The sequence below is a fragment of the Cebus imitator genome, unplaced genomic scaffold, assembly GCF_001604975.1.
Source record: "Cebus imitator isolate Cc_AM_T3 unplaced genomic scaffold, Cebus_imitator-1.0 Scaffold666, whole genome shotgun sequence".
NCBI lineage: Eukaryota > Metazoa > Chordata > Mammalia > Primates > Cebidae > Cebus > Cebus imitator.
The window spans coordinates 745,801-755,036 of NW_016107981.1; the positions used below are offsets into that span (position 1 = coordinate 745,801).

General features: G+C 30.7%; 1 non-coding gene across 1 annotated transcript; it reads right to left on the reverse strand.

Annotated features, from left to right (window-relative positions):
* Positions 1 to 2,476: 2,476 nt before the first annotated feature.
* LOC119469469 lies at positions 2,477 to 2,580 on the reverse strand. Its single transcript, XR_005198292.1, has one exon. It is a non-coding gene; the product is annotated as a small nucleolar RNA U13 (small nucleolar RNA).
* Between the last annotated feature and the right edge of the window lie 6,656 nt (positions 2,581 to 9,236).

Sequence of the window (9,236 nt, forward strand, 5' to 3'; positions counted from 1 at the left end):
TAATAGTGTTTATCTTTCTATTTCTTTGTGGCTCTATTTGTTCACCTGCCAGGTCTTTTCTAAACATGGCTATTACAGATGATAAAGCTGTCAAAAAATGCAACATGAAATTCTAGTATTTTTAAGAAACAAGAGAAGCTTGTAATATTGGCATAAACAATTCAACTAACTGTAAGAATTTAATATGACAGCCCTTCCTACTATCCATTGTTTGAGAAAAAAGAGGTGTATTTTGCCCCAATTTAAGACACAAATATACCTTTTGAATTTGTCTGTGGTTTTCTTTAAGTAGGGAAAAATAGCACTATTCTGAAAAAGTGGCAGTGTTAAATTTTTTTCTTAATAATTATTATTGTATTGTCTCTGCCTCAAGAGACCAATATTTAGTTTAAAATAAATTTACTGGCATTAGGGCAATGATTTATAGACATAGACAGAAATAGGACTATGTTCACAAGATTATTCTGAATGAGTTAACATTAAATATCATACTTTTTTATTACAGTGTTTTTCTGAGCTTTATGTTTTCTTATTTCAGAAAATAGCTTATTTGGATAAAAGTAAGACCACTTTCAATACTGTAGAAGAACTCACTCAAATTTCCTTAGACACAGTTAAATATTCTGAAGATACTCTCATCATGGTGTTTCATTTGAAATGGTTATTTCTGTTATTTTTTTGAGAAAATTCTTTGAGAAATCAAGGATGATTTTTCGGAGTATTTGATACAATTTGGAATCTGTTTGCTTTGATTGTTTTTAAAATTTATTTTTTTGAGTAACTAAACTTTCCATAACTGACTACATGAACATTTTTTGGGCCTTTGTTATCCTAGAAGTGGACAGAATATGGATGAGCATAACACTAAATGTAGGTAACTTATAACAGATGTTTACATATGACCTGGAAAACTAAAGCTTTATCTTGCTGCATTTCTATCTGCAATGAAAGGTCTATCAAATCTTGTTTCATACTTTTGAAAGCACTGAAGCATCTTATTGCATAGATAATTTTACTATCTTCATGATCCATATACCATATGCATCTTTTAAATGAACGTTTATAGTAGTGATTCTTAAAGCTGTATCTCATAGATCCAGGTCATTAGTAGCTTAGGAGGGACCAAGTTAAACATATTTATTACATGGGAGTCTAGTAGATGTGGTGATGCATAACTAGGAGAATTGTGGACAAAGTGATTTGTCACCGTATTGCCTCTTCAAAGGTAGACACGTTGTCCCAGCATTAGGGAGTGCTTTCTGCAGACATTATTTAGCTCTCAGCAACACCACTCCCCCCGCCATTCCCTTTCTCAGAAATTTCAACTAGCATCAGACAGCTGCCTTTCTCAAAGTTACCCTTCCCCAAATCCTACAAGCAGTGACTGATACATCGAGGACAGCGTTTTAAGACCTGGCTATCTTTGCTCTATTATGAATAATATAAGATTGTTTTATCTCCAGAGCATCCCTTGTGGAGAAGGCTCTGTGCAGATGACTCAAAAAATTACATTTTTTGTTCAAACTTCTGAGTGTGGAATCTGTGAATAGCAATAGCAATAATAAGTGGCATTAAACTAACTGTATTTTATTAGATGCTTGACATCATCTTTTGGATGTCCCGATAACATTCCAATTAGCTTGTTAAAAGCCAAACTCATAATTCTGTTCTTTTAAACCAAGGTTTTTGTTTGGTTTGGTTTTATATTTATTCATTTTTATTTGTTTATATTCCTCAATTTTGTATTTTGGTAAAAATACACATAACATAGAGTTTACCATGTCAACCATATTTAAGTATACAGTTCTTTAGCATTAATTACATTAATATTATTGTTCAGTGATCATTATTGTCCATCTCCAGAACTCCTACAATCTGGAAAAACTGCAAAGTTTTCCTTCTCTTAGCTCCAAGCAACCATTATTCCACTTTCTCTTTTGAGGATTTGGGCTACACTAAATACCTCATAAAGGTAGAATCATACAGTATTTGACTTTCTATGACTGGCTTATTTTACTTGGTATAACACCCTCAAAGTTCACGCATGTGGTAGTATATATTAGAATTTCCTTCCTTCTTAAGGCTCAATAATATTCTATTGTATGTAAAAAACACATTTTGTTTATCCATTCTGCTGTTGATAGACTCTTGAACTGCTTCTAAATTTTAGCTATTATTAGTAAGGCTGTTAACAACGTGGGCATAAAAATACATATTTAAGAAAATGCTTTCAATTTTTTGGATGCACACCTAGAAGTGGAATTGTAGATTCATATGGTAATTTCATGTTGAATTTTTTGAGGATTTACCATATGATTTTTCACAGCAGTTTTACCATTTTATATTTATTCCTACTAACAGTGCGCAAGGGTTTTATGTTCTCTACATTCTTGCCAAATTGTTATTTTCTGATTTATTTTGATAGCCACCATCCTAAATGGGTGTGAGATGGTATCTCATTGTAGATTTTTTTTCATGTCTGATGGGTAATGTGCCAACATTGTAACAAGGTTCGAGGGTGGCACATGTCACACCTGTGTGTGAACATCCAGTCATCACACTTATAAACTACAAAAGAATCTCATTGCATTTTTTATTGGCATTTTCCTAATGATTAGTGATTTGAGCATATTTCCATGTACTTATTGGCCATTTGTATATCTTCTTTGGGTAAATGTCTATTAAAGTATTTTGACCGTTTTTGAATCAGGTTGCTTGTTTCTTGTTATTGAGCTTTAGGAGTGCTCTGTATATTCTGAATATTAATCCTTTACTAGATAATAATTTGCAAATATCTTCTTCCATTATGTAAATTGCCTTTTACTCTAGTGCTAATTTTCTTTTGATGCATGCATTTTTCTTTTTTAAAAAATCTTTTATGATTTTATGAAGCCTGTTTGCCTCTTTTTAATTTTGTTGTCTGAACATCAGGTGTCTTATTAAAAAATTATTGCCAAATCTTAAGTGTTAAAACTTATATCTTTCTTGTAAGTGTTCACAGTTTTAGGTCTTCCATTTAGGTCATGGATCCATTTTGACTAAAGTTTTGTATATGGTGTTATGTAAGGTTCCAACTTTATTATTTTGCATATAGATATTTCATTTTCCCTGCAACATTTATTGAACATACTGCCCCTTCCCCATTGAATAGCCTTGACACCCTAATTGAAAATCACTTGACCGTATATGTGAGGGTTTACTTCTAGGCAGTCTTTCCCATTACGCTGGACATTGTTTTGATTACTGTAGATTTACAGTAATTTTGGAAATCAGGAGTCTTACTGTTCTAGCTTGTTCTTTTCCAGGATCAATTTAGCTATTTGGAGTCCCTTGAGATTCCATATGAATTTTAGGATGAGTTTTTTGTGTTTTGCTTTAAGACATCATTGGGATTTTGATTGCATTAAGTCTATAGATTTGCACTGAATCTGTGATATTATTATAACGTTAAGTTTTCCCATCATGAATATGTGAAGCCTTTCCATTTATTTTTATATTCTTTAATTTCTTTTGGAATGTTTTGTAGCTTTTATTGGGCAGGTCTTTTATTTTCTTGGTCAAGAAAGTAAGTAGTTTATCTTTTTAATGCTATTGCAAATAAAATTATTTTACTAATTTTGTTTTTGGATTATTCTTTGTGATTGTATAGACATGCACTTGATATTTATGTGATGACTTAATTTATTGGTTCAGCTTTTTTAGTGGAATCTTTAGCATTTTTATAAATAAGATTATATTATCAGTAAACAAAGATAATTTGACTTCTTCCTTTATAATTTTTATGGCATTTTTCTTCCTTGCTTGTTTTTTTCTGGCCAGACCTTTCAGCACTATATTACATAGCAGTAAATTCAGGCATCTTTGACTTGTTGCTTATCATAGAGGGAAAGCTCTCAGTGTTTCACGATTGACTGTGATGTTTTATATGGGACTTTTACATATGGATTTTTTTAGGTTAAGTTGGCTTCCTTCTATTTCACTTTGTTGAGTGCTTTTTAGTTTTTTAATCATGAAAGGGTGTAAAATTTTTCCAAATGCTATTTATCAATTGAAATAACCATGTGATTCTTACTCTTCATTCTGTTAATTTGGTATGAACAATTTTTATATGTTGAAATAACTTTGTTTTCCATTAGTATTAATAAATCTCTTTTGCTCATGGCCTGCAATCATTTTAATCTGCTGCTTATTAACTTGGTTTCTAATAATTTTTTGAGGATTTTTGCATCAATGTTTATAAGGTATATTCCTATGGTATTAGAGTAATGCTGTTTTATAGAATGAGTTTTGGAACTGTTCCCTCATGACAAAAGTTTTGAAAAAGTTTGAAAAAAAAAATATGCTAGTTCTTTAAATGTTTTATGGAATACACTAGTGATGCCATCAGGTCCAGGGCTTTTGGTGTCAGGAGATATTTTATTACTGATTCAAGTTCCTTACTAGTTATCAGTCTATTCACATTTTTTAATTTTATCATAATTTAGTTTTGGTAAGTTTTGTATCTCTAGGAATTTTTTCATTTCATATATTATCAGATTTCTTGGCATACAATTTTCATAGGAACTCTCTTACAGTTCATTTTATTTCTATAAAATTGATAGCAAAGTCACCATTTTCATTTCTCATTTTAGCAATTTGAGACTTCTCTCTTTTTCTCTTTGTCCATCTAGCTAAAAGTTGATCTTTTCAAACAACCAGCTTTTGGTTACATTGTTTTTCTATCATTTATTTTGTCTACCTCTGCTCTAGTCTTTATCATTTCCTTTCTTCTGCTTGTCTTCAATTAGCCTGTTTTTCTAGTTTCTTAACTTGTAAAGTGGTTGACTTGAGATCTTTTTTTTAAATTAAAAGAAAATATTTCTTGCTTTTTAATGTAAGCATTTACAGCTATACATTTTTCTCTTAGCACTATTTTTCTATGCCTCATAAATTTTGGCATATTATGTTTTAGTTTTCATTTATCACTAAATATTTCTATATTTCCCGTTATTTCTTGTTGATCTATTGATAATTTAAAAATATATGTTTAATTTACACAAATTTTTAAAATTTTCTGCTTTTCCTTTTGTTACTAATTTCTAACTTAATTTTGTTGTAGTTGGAGAAGATACTTCGTATGATATCTTTTAAATCTATTGAGATGTAATTTGTGGCCTAACATATAATCTGTGCTGGAAAATGTTCCATGTGCACTTAAGAAGAATACATATTGTGTTATGTGGTTCAATATTCTGTAAATATCACTTACATTTTGTTGGTTTATTGTGTTTTTTAAGTCCTCTATTGTTATTTATTTTTTTACTTATCTTTTTTCTGATTGTTTTATTCATTATTGAGGGTATATTTTGAAATCTCTGATTATTATTGTAGAACTATTTATTTTTCATTCAATTATATCAAATATTCCTACATGTATTCTAATAATCTATTATTATATACATGTTGATATTTATTATATCTTCTTGGAATATCAAACCTGTTATTAATATATAATGTTCTCCTTTGTCTCTTACAACCTTTTAACAGTTATTTAAAGTCTATTTTGTCTGGTATTAGTGTAACCGCCCCTGCAATCTTATTGTTACCATTTATACAGAGTATCTTTTTCCATCCTTTCACTTTCAACCTGTTTGTGTGTTCATATGTAGAGTAAGTCTCTTTTAGACAGTATATAGTTGGATCATGGCCATAAGGCATGCTGCCAGTATCAGTATTTGTTTGACGGGGTTTAGCCATTTAAAATTAAAGTAATTGTTGATAAGAAGATAACTGTAACTGTCATTTTGTTATTTGTTTTCTAGATGCCCTATAGCTTTTTTATCCATTTCTTCTGACTTTTTTAGTATTGAATTTACATTTTGTAGTGAAAAATTTAAATTTTCACATTTAAATTCCTTTCACAGGTTTTTATGTATATTCTATAGTTATTTTCTTTGTGGTTACCATGAATATTACAGTTAACACTCTAAAATTATAATACTCTAACTAGAATGTATACCAGCTAAAGTTCAATAATATACAAAACTCACTTCCTATGTAAGTTTTCATTCACAATTCTTTCAGTTATTAATGTCACAAAATTATATCTGCATATATTGTGCATTCAAAAACAAAAACGTAAAGTCATAATTTTTAGTACCTTAGTGTCCTCCATTATGTAGAAAACAAAATGTAGAGATACAAACCAAAGTTATAATAATAGGAACTTTAGACTAATAATTGTTTAATGTATTAGTCTCTTAAAGTCTGTAGAAAATGTAAAGTGGAATTACAGACCAATGTTGCAATAATATTAGCTTTTAAAATTGTCCATTCATTTGCCTTTACTGAGATATATACTTTTCATATAGCTTTGAGTCACTGTCTAATGTCCTTTTATTCTAAGCTGCAGAATTCCCTTGAGCATTTATGGCTATATAGGTTTGGGTCTAGTGTTAATGTACTACCTTAGTTTGTATATGAAAATATTTTATATATTCTCTGGGGTTATGGAATTTTCATTCAGTTGTAATTTTTAGTTTGTGAATTTTTTTGCTCCTTTTTAACCTATCCCTATTGATGTTTCCATTTTGTTCATCCATCGTTTCCTTGACTTTCTCTATGTCTTCCTTTAGTTTTTTGAACATCATTACAGTGGTTATTTTAAAGTATTTATCTAATAGATCTACCATCAGGTCTTTCTTAGTGACTTTATTTTGCTTTATCTGTTTTCTTTAAATAAGCCATACTTTCTTGTTCTTGTGTGTGCCTTGTGATTATTTGTTGAAAACTGGACACTTGAATTAATTAAATGGTAAATCTTGAAATCAAATTTTCTCCTTTCCCTAGGGTTTGCTGTTTTTGTTATTATTTTATGTTGTTGCAGGCTGCCTCTGTGCTGAGGATCAGCCAGAGGTGAAACTTAATGTCTTTTATTAGTATTTTATGAACCTGTACCATTTCTTGGTGGTATGCTGAAACTTTCTAATTTCCTTTATGTACACAGTTGCTTTGGAAATATACTATTCTTCATTGGTTGATTCTCAAAGGGGTAAAAGAAAAATGTAGGGGGACAAAAAACCTTTCAAATCCCCTGGAAGTCATGTTAGCCAGAAAGAGTGGGCTTTAGAACAGGAGAGGGTGCAACAACAAAGACTACCATCTCTTTGCCTCTACCATCATGATCAGAAGTAGCAATCAACCATCAGAGCACAGATCCTTGATAATTGAACGGATGTGGTCCTTTTTGCTCATGGTAGTTTCTGCAAGCTGCAAGCAAGCCACAGCAGGAATATGTGTGCAGCCTCTTGTCTTGGAGTTGGGGTTGGGGTTGGGAATGGATAGCTGCTGCTGATCTAACAGCTGAAATTAACTAAAATTTATTATCCACATTTTCTCCTGGAAGTTGTAAGCCTTCATTAAATTCAAAAATTCCAAAATAGTTGTATCAGAGCGATTTTGCCAGTATAATTATTACTTAAGTGTAAAGAGATTTCCAGTGTTTGCTTTTCCATCATCTTTCCAGAATTCTCTAAAGCAGGCTCTTTCACATTGTTTCCATGAATGATATTACTGTCCCTCCAGTATGTAAACCAGAAATTATATATCCTTTTCTTTTCCCCACACATATCATTTCTCACAAAGTTGTTTCAATTTTAACTTCTAAATATCACATCAATAGTTTATTACTAGAGTTTGGGTGCCTAAATCCTCCTGAGCACTGATTTTATATATTTTAATGATGTATTTCAGCAACTTGGTATGCTGAGGTATGCCATGTGGACATTGGAGTTTAGAGACGTATGACCTATTTCTCAATTCAGTGGCAAAGCTGGATTTTGAGTACAGGTCAGTTTGATTCTATACAGTTTACTGAACGTGATGCCTCACATTTATTTTCTGGAAAATGGCTTCTAGATTAGGCTAACAAAAGTTTTAAAATTATTATGAATAAATATTTTTAAAAGATATGCAAGGTTTTCTATCAAATACATATATTTCTAATATTTCCAAATTCATCCTTATAATAAATGTATAAAATAGCTAATCTTATTTCAATTTCACTAATGAACAGTGTATAAATCAGTAAATGGCACAACAATGGTATTCAGATATAAATTTCCAGCTAAACTGAAGTTCTGTGTTCTTCAGTGTTTTGTTACCATGTCCCCTTGGAACAGCAAGCCCTTAAAATGCTGACACACTAATGAATTGTTAAAATAAACTCACAAATGTTGCTACTCTTGAGACAAGTATGGAAACAGAGCACTGAAAAAAATGACAGAAAATCAAAGGATGTCTGTGGTTAATGTGCTATAATATTAAATAAAAAGCACAATGGTAGAAGATTTGTCAATTAGTGACTATTAATAAAAGTCTCCTGAATTGCCTCCCAGACTAAAAAATAATAAAATCACATTTAATATCTTAATTGAAAAATTAATTTTAAACTGGGGCAATCTCTATGAGCAGATGTTATGATAATAATAGTATTGAGTTCTTTTCTTATTTTACTAACCATGCTACTTTCTTTTTCCTATTCTCCCCAAAATGAATCCGAATTCAAGAAATATAAAAGTGTCAGTTAATGGCATCTTGGAAAAACAGGCTGCTCCCCTCTTTCCACGAGCTTAGTCTTGTATTTCCTTGAAATAATTTGCCTTAAAATATACCTGTTAAGATGTTTGTCTTAAGGCAAACATGTGTACTCTCTTCATGTAATTTATTTATGTGCTAAGTGGATTAAGAGGCATATGTGGGAACAGGAACATCTTATTGGCATCCCTCAAATCATACTATTTCAGAATGGTACTCTTTCAAAGACTATAGTTAAGACATCTGAAAAAATATTATCATTCATAAAATTCTTTATTGTCCTATCTTGTTCATCAGTTTAAATACTGACAGCTTTTGGATAAATACATCCTAGCTACTCCAGCTAATTGAGCACTAATGGTGACAAAATTTTCTTTCATATGATAGTAGAAAAACATAGGCTGATTTGCCTAAAAATCAAATGGTTTCATAGTAATCTAGTTTTGAAAACTGTAGCCTGTATGTTTTTAACCTGGCTATTATAAAATAAGTTTATATAAAATGTTTAATGATGTGAAAAGTTGTTAACTTCCCAGTTTGCAAAGGTCATTTTAGACATGTACTTTTACCTGAATTTCTTTCTAAAGATTAATTTCTTAACCTTTGTTCTGTGAAAGTATTTTTCAGGTTACTCCCTAAGTAACACCTGAGTTATTTTTATA